The following is a 16543-nucleotide window of genomic DNA, read 5'->3' on the forward strand; positions in this document are numbered from 1 at the left end:
ATTTTTGAATACTATTTTAAAACATGGTTACATTGAATATCTCTAAGCATTAACATTTTTTATTACCTGAATGTAAAATGTATAGCTGATTTTGTTCATCGTAGTACACTGTTTGTTGTAACCCTTACAGGTTTTGGACTTTCGTACAATCCAGACGATGATTATTCGGTATATATATTTACATTTTGGTTGGTTAAATCTACTTAATGCTCCCAACTCACAGAAGAGGGCGAGAGGTTACATACGTATAACAAGATATCACACTGTGTGTGATATTTAAAAAATTAATACTTTTTTTCTGAAAAGTGAAATAAAATTAATTAATGAAACCGGCGCTAATGACCATAATCGTCGATGCGCCAAAAAAATAAAATAAAATAAAATAAAAATTAATGAAACCTAGCATGTATTTAAGTCTTCTGTATTTCTATTAGATAGATAATGTTTTGAAATTTATTTTACTTGAGGGGGCACGTCTTTAGCAAGCAGAAAACACCGAATGATACCAAACTCAATTGTACTGGAGATAATTATAAAAATCATTATTATAAAACAATGATAAACATGTAATTAAATTCACTTAACAAATAATGCGTAAATAGTAAAATTCTGAAGAAACTTTAAAGAACAAGCAACGAACTTGCATATATAATCACGCGTTATGTTTAATTTTTTTTATATCAGTTTCGGAAAATCTGCTCAAATGAGTGTGTGTTTGAAACAAAATGACTTTAAATAGTATGTCCGAGTTATATTTAACTTTGATCGTTCTTAATGTTAATATGAATACCTTTGTGTTTGTACATTTCAATATTTTCACCAGCGAATATGTTCTTTGTATCTGTAAATTTTTTCCCGGTTTAGGCAGTATATAGATATCACAGCCTGGACAGATGATTTTGTAAACACCGTTGTTGTCATGAGAGTTTCTGTTTTGGTATGTGCAAGTGTTAGACGTCTTAATTGGTTTGCATAAACTTTAATTTTCGTTTATTTTCATTTAAAGTGAACAGTGTGCAATCTGTATGTTGATAACCATTATTGAAGAGTTATTTCCTTTCATGTTTATTCTTTTTGTGTACCATGCAGGGTAATAGAGAAATAAATTATTAAAAGCATTTTTATTAGTTGTTTATTGCATTCATTGTGTTCCAAAGTTCTATATTTAACATTTTTGGAATCCCTTGAGGGGAAAACAGGAAAATGGGGGCACACTTTTTAATATCAACAAAGAAAGTTCTCAATTGAGAAGGCTGTTCACAAGGTCAGCAATGAAATTGAAAAATTTTATAACAAAAAAGACGATGAACGTTTGCAATTGGAATTGAAGAAATTAGAGAATAAAGCTAATGAGTTTTTTACAATAGATAATAAGGTAAACAAAATTTTATTTGCTGAAAGTGAAATTACTGATACTGAACAAATAACAGTGGAATTAGATACTGTAGAAATTTATCAGAATGGACTTGTAAGTTTAAAAAATATACTTGAAAAAGAATAGCTAAGAAAGAAGGATTCAGGTTAAAAATCAGATCAATTGGCTGGAAGTCGTTTTAGCTCTGCGAATAAAAAAAAAGAAGCGTTTTTTTATCGAAATTAGAGTTGAATAAAAGTGCAGATATAAAAGAGTGGATTGGTTTTTGGGTGCAATACAAGCTACCCACGAAGAACAAAGAATTCGATGAAAATAGATAAGAAACAAGCCATTATTTACTTCTCCATCATCCCATCTAATGGGTTACCTATCTTTAAATAAGTGCATAGGGAAGGGTTTAAATTTTGTTTCTCAGATCCTATCTATTTTGTGGCGTTTTAGATTAAATAAAATTGGTAAAATTTCTGACATAAAACGTGCTTTTTCTTACACATTTCATTGCAAAAAAGCAACGAGACTACTTGTGATTTCTGTGGAAATGTGAAGAATAAAAAATGAAACGCTATAGACATTGTAAGGTGGGTTTTGGCGTTGCGTGGAGTCGCCGGTAACGAAACAGAGCTACTTCACAGCTTCTACGTCTGTCAACTGTGTCAAAAGAGTTAATACTGAGGAATCTACTTATCCCCGATGTGAGTATAATGGATGAGGGAATGCTTAAATTGAGAGGTTGGGCACGATCTTAAAAAGAAGTGCAGGTAAACCAAGTGTGTTACAAATGTTTTATCAATCATTTGGAGAAACAAGAAGCGACACCCTTTCTATTAACTCATTTATTTCAGAACATAACATAAATATAGAAACTAAAAAACAATTTCATATTTTACAAAATATTTGATCCTATAATTTTTACTCGCCTAGTTACACTAATTTCTAAATTGCTGTTACAGGAGCTTTGGAAAATAAAATTAAGTTGGGATGAATCGAATTAAAAGCTGGTTGAGGATTACATCATATCTCAGATATTCAAATACCTCGATGGCTTAGAAAACACAAATCTGTTGAGGACAGTATTCGTATATTCACAGATGCAAGTAAATCTGGTTATGCAGCTGTAGTTTATTTAAGAAGCGTTTCTAATAACAATGAAGTTAATATAAATTTGGTACGAGCGAAAACAAACGCTCCCTTAACGCACCCCAGAGATCAAAAGATTCCTGAGGAGAAAAAGATGTCTAAAAGGAGTTGAACCATCAAAGTTCCTCAACATTTTTTAAATTCATTGTTGGGCCATATGTAGATTCATTTTGACTTAGTCCAGTTTTACTTTACTTATTAATTTCATGTTTCATTGTTAAATGCTAGATCAGTTTTCAAGTATTTTGATTGTGTTCGTATTAATGTTTACAATTCTCCAAACGTTAAGGTGGGAAGATGTTAGAAATCTTAATGGGATTGTATAAACTCTAATTTTCATTTAAAGTGAAAGGTAGTATGTTGATAACCATAATTGAAGAGTTGTTACCTTAAAGTTCTATTTGTGTACCACAAATGTGTGAATAGAGAAATAAATTATTAAAAACTTTTTTATTAGTTGTTTATTGCACTCAGAGGGTCCAGAGATTTATATTTTAAAGGAAGTATCCTGTTTCTTAGTTTTTTGTCGATCATAAACGCGGTTTTGAGGCCTACCTTTGTAAAGAGTACGTTGGATATTTTATTAGTTTTGGCAATGTTAGTTTTTACTTAGTTTAGTTTTAACGATGTTGGTATTGTGATCGATATTTGTGAATATTATTCAAACGGTGTCCAGTTCTCGCTTATAGTCGGTCGGTGCAAGAGGTATACTTTTCAATCAGTTTGTCAGGTGCCAGAGGGTGACTAGTTTATATTAAGCAGGAATAGTGTTAATGAACATGGGGGCTTTCTTTGGATTGAACATTGCATTATTCTAATTTGTTGTCTTTTCGAGTAAGTGGGATGGCCAAGAGGAATTTTGCTATTCTTGATTTTTCAAGATTCATAATCTTCTTGTCGCAGATCATTAACATTTTAATGTTAATAACACACCTCCCTCTCACAGCCAGCAAGTGTAGGCTGAGACGGAAACATAGTTAAAGTCGAATTCGCTACACCAAACTGATGAACCTTTAATAATGGAGGTTCAATGTAATGTATGTTAATGTTGAAGTAAGACATATAATACATAAGTTCATGTAATTGTTATTTAAAATGAATTTCTTTTCGAAGAATATGATTTCAATGACAACCCGGTTAATTTTTCTTTTTTATAATGCCACTTCTCTCTTCTGGCTTGCCTTTTCCTGCTCCTGAAGACTATAATTTTCAATTTTTTTAAAAAATTAACGACGACTGTGTTCCACTTATCGTAGATAGGGAATTTATCATTTTTTGGAGAGAATACCCGTTCGATGGCAATAACACTAAGTGTGCTTATCCCAAACCTTTAATCGTAGTACCCTGAATTGTAATTCCAACCTCAAGGAGACCATAAATATCATCAAAGGACCCTTGCACAATAACATATAGGCTCAATTTCTCTGAAAGGTTGCTCGATTGGACACCTTATTTTGTTGCCATTATCGTTATTTGATAACGTTCGTAAGAAACGAATAACTCCCTTGTATTGTAAAATTATCTTGAAAGGGTGAATGTTTATAAAATAATTTCTGTTTGAGTAAAAAAACACTTTATTATAACTTACAATATTTTCACACATAAATAAAAAAAGTTGAGGTAGCTGGCTTTCAAGCTCATATTCATTCAATGTTTCTATTGGACACAGTTGTAAGGTTTGAAAATGTATTTAACTGTGCAAAATTACGTACTGATCTGAACAATAAAATACAAGATATTGCAATTCGAAATTTGGGTGTTTTGTTTGTTCCTTAATTTTTAACATCCTCTATTTCCGTCGCTATTGTACATTCAATGTTTCTATTTGACACACCGTTTGAAGACTTCTTTAACTGACCAAAAATTTAATATAGGTATCTAGGATAGAAAACGAGATATTTGCAAAGGAAAATGTTAGGAAATATTTTAATCAAGTGCTATTTTTATAATCGAAGGTTAATTTTCTTAGTTTCAAATAGTGCACAATAGAAAATTTTGAAAGACCAAGTCTAACAGATAAGGGAAGTTTATTTGTAAGGCACCTAGTTGTATTGATTAATACCTAATTCCGATATAAGGATTATCTGTTTGTGGGTTCAAAGGGTTGTTAAGGCTTATTCACATTCTTATCTTTTTCAACAGTGAAGTTGAGGGTGAAATTGTAATTTGGAGTAAATATAATCAATATGAATTTTTGTTTAAGTACTTAAAATACTTGTTTAAAATATTTCCTAACAGTTTTTCAAGTATTTCAGAGAGATCAGAAGTAAATGTTTAAAGTGCAATTTGTAACCTTTGCCTTCCTTATTTTTAAGACAGCCTACTTTAAAAATTGACTACTGGTCCATCTAAAAGAGTTTTCAATGAACTAAACAACTTGATAAACTAACACTGTTGAGAGTTCGTTTCATATATACATTGTATATCAACTGAAGCCGTAGCTACTTAGATACTTTAAAGAGAAACATTGAGATATGTCCAAGGAAACGTAAAAAAAGAGAAAAACCTATTTGGTGAAGGATACTTCCGTTACAATCCATTTTGATCGCTAAGTTCACCTGACTGAATCAAATCGTAATGTTAAGTTTCGTTTTGTTCCGTTGTTTTCATTTTTGAGATAATTTGTTATCATGGCCAATTTTTCTGGTTTACCCCATTTCCGCATGATCTAAATACTTTCCTTATAAAGAAGTAAGAAGAAGAAGTTCCTTGTAAGAGAAAATAAAAGAATAATTTAAACTGAATATATTTAATAGATATAAAACTCCCTGTCGGTCTATAACACCCTTGACCTTGTAATGGTCAAGTCTACAGAAATCAGCTTCTCAAAATACTAGTTTATGGCTTGAGCAACCAGACCCTAATCAAAACTCTACTACTTAGAGTCGGAAAGGGCAAACAAAACATTTTTTTAATTGGGGATCGGGAAATGTAACAACAGATTGGACTAGGGAACTTAAGTACGTTAGTTTTCATTGATGAAATCTTTCAAGTAAAACTCTTGCGTTTATTGATTACTTTCATTGCATTTAGCACACACAATTAAATTGGAATCAAGGACAGACAAAAATGGTTTTATAGATGTTACAACAATTTTTGGGGATGATTTTGACAATCTGCCAAGAAGCAGCTAAACCACTACTGACGGAGGGGTTCTTAAATAGTTATTAATTTCTCAGTGCATTACGAACCCATTGGACTGTTTCCAGAACCAAGGGCTGAAAACGCTAAAATATAAGGTTATTCGGTACTGGCTCTGTTAGCCTGCTCATAAGAGCAGTTTACCAGGGGGCACCACGAGGAGGTAGAGCTCAGATTTCAGCCCCCCAAAAAATAAACCATTCTTGCCTAGATTTTGGCATGAATGGCGGAATAAGAATAAGTCGCGTTTGGGAATTTATAGAAAGGGAGGACAACAACAACCAAGAATTCAACCAACAAACTACTGAAAAGACAAATCAACAAAACACAACAACAACAACTGAAACAAAAACAACAAAAGAATAAAACAGCACCTGAAAAGTTTAAAATACATACATAATATATAAATATACATAATATAAATATACATACTATAAATATAAAAAGATATTTGAGATAATCATGCAGGAAAATAAAGATGCTTAGTAACATGCAGAATGGACTGACCGACTCTGCTCTACTTGGACTTGAAGTTCCGAAGAAGGATATTAATAGTGGTCATATTAACGATCAATATAATTATAATTCCAGTTACTTTAATAAAATGACTAGTGTCATTTTGTCATGCACTAATAATATCATGCACTGATCTTGACGATGTAGATGATGTAGCTGGTTGATTGGTACCTGAAAACCCTAACTGAAAAGCAAACATTAAACTTGAATTTTGATATTACTTTAATGTCTAACTAATATGATGTCCTCCTGAAAACCCTAACTGAAAAGCAAATTCTAAACTTATTTCTGATATTACTTAAAAACTAACTAATATATACGTTGTCCTCTTCCTCCCTCTTGAAGTCCCTAACATGCCCTAATAATTGGAATTATAATTATTTATTATTTAAATCGGTAGTTGGACGTAAAGTTAGCCGGAAATGATATACAATACTTAACTATATTTAGATCGGAGACAAGATTTCGGAAAATATTAATTTTGAAGCGTAGTCTGATCAAAATTTAGAATATTAAGATTATGAAAAAGGAGATTTTAGTGTGCCGCTCGCTCTAGGCGAGTGACACACTAATCGCGTCCGACGCGTCATCAATATGCCACTAAGAATTCCCCAGTCTACCTTATACTGCTGTAGGTTGGGATATGTAACAATATCTTGCAGTTACATATCCATCGATGTGGCCTGCGACGTCCAGGTTGATAGGTGGAGTGGAGGTCTGGTCAGTAGACAGTCTTCTTCTGCACCGCATCAGAACGATAGATAGGTGGAGTGGAGTGGAGGTCTGGTCAGTTGACAGTCTTCTGCACCGCATCAGAAGGACAGCGCTTCTTCTTGAGCTCCACATAAGAGTGGAGATAAACGCAAAAGTTTTTATTGCATGAAATGGCGGAATTTGGAAAACTTACCAATAGGAAAAGAAATATTAAAAACATTTCCGAGCAATCACTCCCGGAACTTTAACACTTCCGACCTGAAAACACAAAAAGTTAACAAAATGCTCCCCAATGGGGGGAGGAAGTGGTTTGTGTTGTGTCTGTATGTGTGAAGTTCTACTGTTATGCAGTGTGCATGGTCTACTGAGCTGGGGTATCCGTGGGGTCGCTACTCACCAGGTGACTGCATGCATCAGTCCTAGATTATATTACCGGAATTATGACCAATAATTACCGGATTAAAAGGTTTTTGGGTATAAACGAAATATTGATAAATGAAGTATAATTATTTTTTATCGACATGGTTGGCAAAAGTTGGTTCGAAACAGTATAGTGAGTGAAAGAGCATGGAAACCTCTAAAGTGTTCTTGGCAGCCCAGGTAAACTTCCAGGTCAGGAAAATCGGCCAGTACCAGGCCAAATAAATATACTTAATAGCGATTTAGGAATCAAATCGAACATAAAAAGGTTTAATTTTCCCCTATTCAGTCTTAGCTTGAAATAAGAAGGGCTATTAAGAGCAATTTGATAATAAATCACCAAGGCTATCACAAAATGAAGTAAAACAGAACAATAAAAAGATGTTGCTCAGTATTTTAGTGTAGAAAGTATGGATGAGCTATTTAGACTTCAGTTTCATCTAGAGTTGAGCTCAATATCAGACAAAATGACTTAATTCATAACGGAATAGAATTAGGCTAATTGTAATCATACAATATACTACATATGATGTTTATATAACATTAAACTAGATAAAAGAGCGAACTGTTAAATTATACTAATTTACGAGACTATAATAAAAACCAGTCATCAAATCCAGTACGTCTATCCACAATCTATCCCTCAAATCCAAATCATATAAGCATTATCAATCCAAATCATATATCCATTATCAATCCAGATCATCTATTCCCCTAATACTAGTCATTTATCTCTCATCAATTCAGTTCATTCACCCATTATCTATCGCTCTTATCCAAATCATCAATCCCTCTAATCCAGGTCATCAATCCCTCTAATCCAGGTCATCCATCCCTCTAATCCAAGTTATCAATCCCATGACTTTTCGCTATGCCAATTAATGTATTCCCTTACATCTTTTTTCTGTCTTAAACTTTATCTCAATTTAGCTATCCAATAATGAGATATGCTAATATGCATTAGCGGCAATAAATCACTCTTGAGTATTTTTATTCAATAATCCGATGCTGATTAACATGTTCTAATGTTCAAACCTCAAATTTAAATTAATGCAATGTAATGTGTATCTAAATGTCTGCTTCAATATTACATACTAACTCACTGAGGTGGAATTCAATATGCATTGAAAAAAATTCAAAACTAAATGTCGCTTCTACAATTGCACTGAGTTTTGTCTATGACTCCCAAATATCTCTAATACCCAATAACACCCAATGGTTGCATACTTCATTAGGAGACTTAAAGGAAGTGACAAATCATTAAACTGTGAAACGATTATCCCAATATAAGACGCAGTTAGAGAGCAATATTTAGCTAACAGGGATGTAAATCTGCAGCCTTGAATTTGGGCATTAAAAAAGCTTTCTTTAAGTAGAACCAAATATGAACTTTCACAATAAATGCACGCAATACAGAAACCATTAAAGAAAAATATTTTATACCCTCGAATTCCAAACCTAATCACATTATTAAATTATATACACTTCAAGAGAAAACAACAATTACGTATTGCTAATTTCTGGAACAGCTAGTCTTGCGAGTGTGTGCTCGTGGAGGCTTTCAGTTGGAATTTCTAGACTGAATAAAAGGGCCAATCTAACATAAAAATATTAGGAGAGATCTTTTTTTACTTACTAAAACCAAAATCGATAATCACAATCAGACTGAAGCAGTACCAATTCTTTTAAATAAAAAGTTAACAGCATTTTTCCCTATATGCCTTCTTACGCCGGGTCTATAAGAACACGAACTTACGCGGAATACGGAACGGATGATCGCAGAACGGTGTTACCAGTTTACTTTTTTTTGCAATATACGATCGACAAAAACACCGACGATAAACGTATTCTAAATTATTAGAAGCGTCACGACGATATCGAAACCGACAGTAACTATTCGAACGATAGGGAACCGCCGTTTTCCCAGAAGACCCAGTTTTAGAGAGACTTCTTAGTTTCATTCTTTTATATTCAATCACAGACAAGGTTCACCCAACTTATCAGGAGTTATAAAACGGTAAATCAGAAACCTTCGTTTTTGTAAACTTATCATTACTGTTAACGCTTCATTCTTAAACCACCTTTGAGAAAAACCAAAGTTAAACAAAAGATTTCTCAATTTAGAAACCCAGTTTACTTCATTTCTCAAATAGAGTCTGCATAAATCCAATTTCTCATTTTTGCACAGCATTGAAGCAAGATGATTAATCTCTCAACATATTTCTCAATAAAGCTTGCAAAACTTATTTAGTATCCTACCCGCTACCACAGTAACAAACGCAAACAAATAAATATAGATCTATTTTGGGGAATTTCAATTGATTCTGTTAAATTGCCGGATAGATAAAAGAAGGCTTCAAGTCAAAATCAATATTTGCAAAGAAACTAGATTTGCTTGGTCATCAGCCCATGATTGAGCTACAGTAACCGCATATAATTAAATAATTTAAAGTTCCTTGAAAAATGAATACACCCAACAGTATTCCAAAAAAGGTCGATTAAAAAAAAAGTTAAGAATGGTGACTATAACTTCTCATAGATTCAAGTTATCCGATTATCAGATAATTTTCGGAGAACGCAGACAGCAAAAAAAAAAAAGCACTGATATTTTCAATTATATTTTACTCTCACCACCAAACTGGATCAATTAGTACTTCGGATTCAAAATCTTCCACTAAATCAACAAATACGATTCCAAATTTAATTTCTTAAGGTCTTGAATCGAATACATAATTATTTTTCTAAATTACTAACAACAACAAATAACCACTAATTCTGTCTTTCAGCTAATAATCCAACATCCACTTTTTTTTACTTCTAACAAACTTAAAGACCCTGTAATGAGGTGACTCAGGCTGGCTGCAGTCCAACTACTGCAGTTACCTCAGTACAGGTCTGTTGTTCTGTTAGAAGCTTAAAAAATGCTATCGGAATTTCATAGCCTAGACTTTGAAATGAGGAAGATTGCTGTTTCAGTGTAGTTTAAGAATAGTGTATTTACTTACAACCTTTTTAGGTAATAATACGAAGGCAACACATAATACATATTATTAAAAAGTAATATATATAAAGGTCACCACAATTTTGCTTTTGCAATTCATTTAACCACGCAAAAAATAAAATAAAAAATGGAATCATGTTTTAGAATTAATGGAAAAGATTTTGAATCCTCAGCCTGACAACGTTTGTTTGATGGAGAGTGTAAAACAATGAGATTTCTGAAATTATCTGAGCACCTTTCTGCCGCCAGTGATCTACAAAACGATTTAATTCTTCATTACAACTGGAGTTCAACACTCCTTGGAGTGCTACAAGGAGTCATAGTCACGCCGTTATCTTTTTTTTTATCTAACAATTCTGGAATATTGTATTTTACTTCTTCAAGGAACTAAACATCTTAACAATTTAAATTATTTTCTTTTATCTATCGAAAGTTATCGGATTAAATTGCTAGTAATTAATTATTAACTTCGATATTATAGAAATAGATCTTAATTTACTCATGAGCAATTTGTTACGTTCAGACAGCGATGGATACAAAGCTCTAAAGTCGAATGATGAGAGATGGAATCACACTTACTCAATTGAGCTGTTTAAAAATAATTGGACTTATAGCTGGCTCGATATCATAGAACTGGGTTTGAAATTGAGCAAATCTTTTACATACCTTGGTTCCTGCTCAGGAATGCGGGGTAAGAAATGGCTAAAGTACCGTTCTATTAGTTCCCATAAGTCAATGAACCATTATCAGATTGATAAATGATAAATGAAATTTAAGACTTCTCCCTCCAATTTAAGATGACAAATAGAAAAAAAATGCTGTACCGTTTTATATTTAAAAGAAAAGATTGAAATTTTACTCTAAAAGCAATTATAAGTTTGGTTTAATGCTGAAAAAGATCACATCCTACATTTCATGTATTGTAAAGCCTATTCAGAACTTAGAAATTTAAACACATTCACTTAGAACAAGCCATACAAAACAAGCTATCTGATCTATATATTAATAACGGTCCCAACTAACAAGTTGAACGTTTTGTTTTTTAACATATTGTGTACATAATAAGACTGAGTACAAGGTTTGGAGATTTAGTTTTATCCAAGCTTAACCATTTTGATTTCTAAATAACCATTTTGTTTTTTGTGAAAGTTCGTTTTAAGTTCTGCTCAAAGGAAACTTTGATAATGCTCAAATTCTAGTATCTACCATTCTAGCCCCCCCCCCTGTATGTGCATGAGTATCGGAATAATCATTTATACTTTCACAATTTACCACTTATAATAAACTGCACTAAGATTGGGGGTTAATGGGGGAAGAGCACCTTATCTGCAGTTCAAGCAGACTAATGTTCAGTGCAATCGAGTGTTGCTATAGTTAATTTTGATTTTTTTAAAAATACACTTTGAATTACAGATCCTAAAGTAAAGCATTAATTTTGAAACAAATCTCAGAACACATTAAAAGCATTGTTTTGAAGGTGAGGTTCAGAAACAGAACATGTTAAACGATCCTAAATTATTGAAGAAAAATCGAAGTTTTATTACTAATGGAGATTTATGTAAAAACATCAAACTTGAATTATCCCTGGCCAGCGATGAGAGCCTCTCCAGACAAGGAGAAAATAGGTTCGATGATTGATTTGTTTTTTTTGGCGACAGAGGAAATTGTTAGCGAAGATTATCAAAGTCAAAATTAGCTCTGACCTGATAGGAGAAGAATACTTCAAAATGATTTAGATCATGTTACTGATGCTGTTTACTAGTCGAGGCTATTTGTAGAGCTATAGGAGTTGTTTATAAAAGGTCGATTTTTTTCTTCCTATAAGAGCCCTAAGAAATGCTTACCATTGAAGATGGTTGGTGATTTACAATTCGTTCTTTTTTTCGGTATTTGGAGAACAAGAAATCGTCGAATCGTTTGTTCTGTTTTCTTATATATCAATTAGTTGATTATTGACTTCAGAAGGTACATTAGGAGCTTCAAAATGAATTCCTATATCCGCCAAACTGCCTTCGTAAGACTCCACTTTTTCTCTTTTTTTTCATTGTTTGTTTAATATTTAGATAATTCGCTCAGATATCTTAGATTAAAATCATTAGAATAACATAAGTATAGTTCTACAACTTAGTTATGACACCTCAGATGCATCTGTCTCCTTGAGGATGAAGCCTCTAAGGAGTCATAACTAAGTTGTAAGCCTATTTAAAAATTACAAAAAGCTAAATCCACCCAAAGAATTCAAATCAGTTATCCTTCTGTTGAACCCAAACTTTTGAAACTGAGTTCTGTAAATAATTAATTCAAACCTTCTCCATAACAAAATAAAGAGAAAAACTTTTTAAATGTACCATTTTATCGCAGCTTTGTGATGGCATGTTCCATTAATACCAAAGTCTGTAGCTCGATTCTAATTTCAAACTTAAAGTTGAATAACTTAACACCTAAACTCTAGTTATTTCGATTTGAGTACCAAAATTGCAAAGTAGTAAATGGTAATAGATATAATTTTTTCAACACTCCAACACTTCTAATTAGATCTATATTGTCATTTTCTTTGGTCCGGTTCTTGCTTTATAAATTTGGGGAATAATTTCCTTGGGCAGTATGGTACCTCATCAAATATGTCATCCTGTTTGTTGACTTGTTCCTCTTGATACCATCAAAAATATAACTGCTTCAAACCAACTGTACCACAGTTTAGTAATAAAAAATGGTACTATTCAAGAATCATTATATAAAACTTTTTGATTTTTCAAATGCCATCAAATACTAAAAAATCAAATGCCATCGAACTATTTAAGTGTAAAGTGATTTTATCTTAGAATGTAGTTATGTATCATGTTCTTACATTATGTGATTGTTGATGACTGATATGGTGTCAGTGTAATAGTGTTGTTTGTGTAATTAACAGTAAAACCGTAACTACAAAGCAAACTCTAACCTTTAATTTTGTATTCATTTAAAATCTAACTAATATGATGTCCACCTGAAAACCCTAACTGAAAAAGCCAATTCTAAACTTTAATTTTGATATTACTTTAAAAACTAACTAACTAATATGTTGTCTATTTCCAAAGGAGCTGGTTGAGTGTACCTGAAAACCCTAACTAAAAAGCAAACTCTAACCATTAATTTTGTATTCATTTAAAATCTAACTAATATGATGTCCACCTGAAAACCCTAACTGAAAAAGCCAATTCTAAACTTTAATTTTGATATTACTTTAAAAACTAACTAACTAATATGTTGTCTATTTCCAAAGGAGCTGGTTGAGTGTACCTGAAAACCCTAACTAAAAAGCAAACTCTAACCTTTAATTTTTTGTACATTTAAAATCTAACTAATATGATGTCCACCTGAAAACCCTAACTGAAAAGCAAATTCTAAACTTTAATTTTGATATTAATTTAAAAACTAACTAATATGTTGTCTATTTCCAAAGGAGCTGGTTGAGTGTACCTGAAAACCCTAACTAAAAAGCAAACTCTAACCATTAATTTTGTATTCATTTAAAATCTAACTAATATGATGTCCACCTGAAAACCCTAACTGAAAAAGCCAATTCTAAACTTTAATTTTGATATTACTTTAAAAACTAACTAACTAATATGTTGTCTATTTCCAAAGGAGCTGGTTGAGTGTACCTGAAAACCCTAACTAAAAAGCAAACTCTAACCTTTAATTTTTTGTACATTTAAAATCTAACTAATATGATGTCCACCTGAAAACCCTAACTGAAAAGCAAATTCTAAACTTTAATTTTGATATTAATTTAAAAACTAACTAATATGTTGTCTATTTCCAAAGGAGCTGGTTGAGTGTACCTGAAAACCCTAAATAAAAAGCAAACTCTAACCTTTAATTTTGTATACATTTAAAATCTAACTAATATGATGTCCACCTGAAAACCCTAACTGAAAAGCAAATTCTAAACTTTAATTTTGATTTTACTTTAAAAATTTAACTAATATTTTCAAATAAGTCCTTGTGTAAATACCTGTAAAAAAAAAAAAACATGCAGAAAAAGCGAAGATGCTTAGTAACATGCAGAATGGACTGACCGACTCTGCTCTACTTGGACTTGAAGTTCCGAAGAAGGATATTAATAGTGGTCATATTAACGATCAATATAATTATAATTCCAGTTACTTTAATAAAATGACTAGTGTCATTTTGTCATTCACTAATAATATCATGCACTAAATATAATGATGATGTTGATGATGTTGCTGGTTTATTCGTACCTGAAAACCCTAACTAAAAAGCAAAGTTTAAACTTTAATTTTGATATTGATTTAAAAGCTAACTAATATGATATCCACCTGAAAACCCTAACTGAAAAACAAATTCTAAACTTTAATTTTGATATTACTTTAAAACTAACTAATATGTTGTCCATTTCCAAAGTAGCTGGTTTGGTGTACCTGAAAACTCTAACTAAAAAGCAAACTATAAACTTTAATTTTGTATTAATTTAAAACTGACTAATATGATGTCCACCTGAAAACCCTTACTGAAAAGCAAATTCTGAACTTTAATTTTGATATTACTTTAAAAACTAACTAATATGTTGTCCATTTCCAAAGTAGCTGGTTTGGTGTACCTGAAAACTCTAACTAAAAAGCAAACTATAAACTTAAATTTTGTATTAATTTAAAACAAACTAATATGATGTCCACCTGAAAACCCTAACTGAAAAGCAAATTCTGAACTTTAATTTTGATATTACTTTAAAACTAACTAATATGTTGTCTATTTCCAAAGTAGCTGGTTGATTGGTACCTGAAAACCCTAACTAAAAAGCAAACTATAAACTTAAATTTTGTATTAATTTAAAACAAACTAATATGATGTCCACCTGAAAACCCTAACTGAAAAGCAAATTCTGAACTTTAATTTTGATATTACTTTAAAACTAACTAATATATACGTTGTCCATTTCCTTCCTCTTGAAGTTTCTAATATTTTTAAATATGTCGTTGTGTAAATACCTGTAAAAAAATCATGCACAAAAAACGAATATGCCCTAATAACTGGAATTATAATTATTTGTTATCTAAATCGGCAGTTGGACGTAAAGTCAGTAAAATAATACTCAATACTTAACTTTATTTACATCGGAGACGACATTTCGGAGAATCTTAATTTAGAATATTAAGATTATGAAAAAGGAGATTTTAGTGTGCCACTCGCTCGCTCTAGGCGAGTGACACACAAATCGCGCCCGACGCGTCATCAATATGCCACTAAGAATTCCCCAGTCTACCTTATACTGCTGTAGGTTGGGATATGTAACAATATTTTGCAGTTACATATCCATCGATGTGGTCTGCTGCGACGTCCAGGTTGTTAGATGGAGTGGGGATGGAGGTCTGGTCAGTTGTCTGTAGAGGAGTAGCCTTGGTTACTTGACCATGATCAAAATGACGTATAACGCATCTAACACTTCATAATGCATGGCTGTAACGGAATTCGGAAGATACCGTAATTTTTTTTTTGTATATTTAAAACGCACTGGCTGTTCATCTTAATAAAGAGTTGAAACAATCGCGAGCAATCACTCCCGGGGATTTTAACACTCCCGAACTCGGTAACTGCAACAATAAGATAACTCATATATTAATGAAAATTAGTTTGAAGGATTAAAGATACTTAACAATTATATATCATGCTATATTATTTTCTAATTTTCTAATTAACAAAAACTAATCTTATTTATTGATACCGACTCATTCTAAATTCACATTAATACCTACTTCAGATTTAGTAGACAACTAATATGCGAAAGCTGACTTTATTTAAATAATTTAAAAAGAAAAAAATTCAGTCAAATCTATAAATTTACTCATTTACATTCAAATAACCTTCTTCCAAACTGTATTCAATTAAAATAAATTTTAGGACCACCTTTATCATAAATAAAAGAAATTGGGTCAATTTCAGTTATAAATTTGGGTCAATTTCAGTTATAAATTTGGGTCAATTTCAGTTATAAATTTGGGTCAATTTCAGTTATAAATTTGGTTCAATTTAAGCTACATATGCACATTAGATTTTTCATCACGCTTTATAACAAATAAGTGCGCAAAAAATTGTTTTATAGATTTGAAAAAATATACCTATATATATTTCCATCTAATTTATATTATAAAAACTAAATTATCCTAAAATGTTAATATTAATAATCAAATAGAAGTTAAAAGTTTGATAGTTAAAGAAAAAACTCTAATTAATTTCAA

The 16543-nt window shown here is 31.7% G+C and overlaps 1 long non-coding RNA gene across 3 annotated transcripts; it reads left to right on the top strand.

Annotated features, from left to right (window-relative positions):
• Positions 1-473: 473 nt before the first annotated feature.
• Positions 474-4263, top strand: LOC141457665 (uncharacterized). Of its 3 annotated transcripts, none has more exons than XR_012460434.1 (2): positions 474-2133; positions 2326-4263. It is a non-coding gene; the product is annotated as an uncharacterized lncRNA (long non-coding RNA). The 3 variants fall into 3 exon arrangements; XR_012460433.1 differs by having other exon boundaries at positions 474-2067; positions 2326-2961; XR_012460435.1 differs by having other exon boundaries at positions 474-1375; positions 2326-2961.
• The last annotated feature ends 12280 nt before the right edge of the window (positions 4264-16543 follow it).

The sequence above is a fragment of the Rhodnius prolixus genome, unplaced genomic scaffold (genome assembly GCF_049639745.1).
Source record: "Rhodnius prolixus isolate KJV_2025 unplaced genomic scaffold, Rpr scaffold_5, whole genome shotgun sequence".
NCBI classification, from domain to species: domain Eukaryota; kingdom Metazoa; phylum Arthropoda; class Insecta; order Hemiptera; family Reduviidae; genus Rhodnius; species Rhodnius prolixus.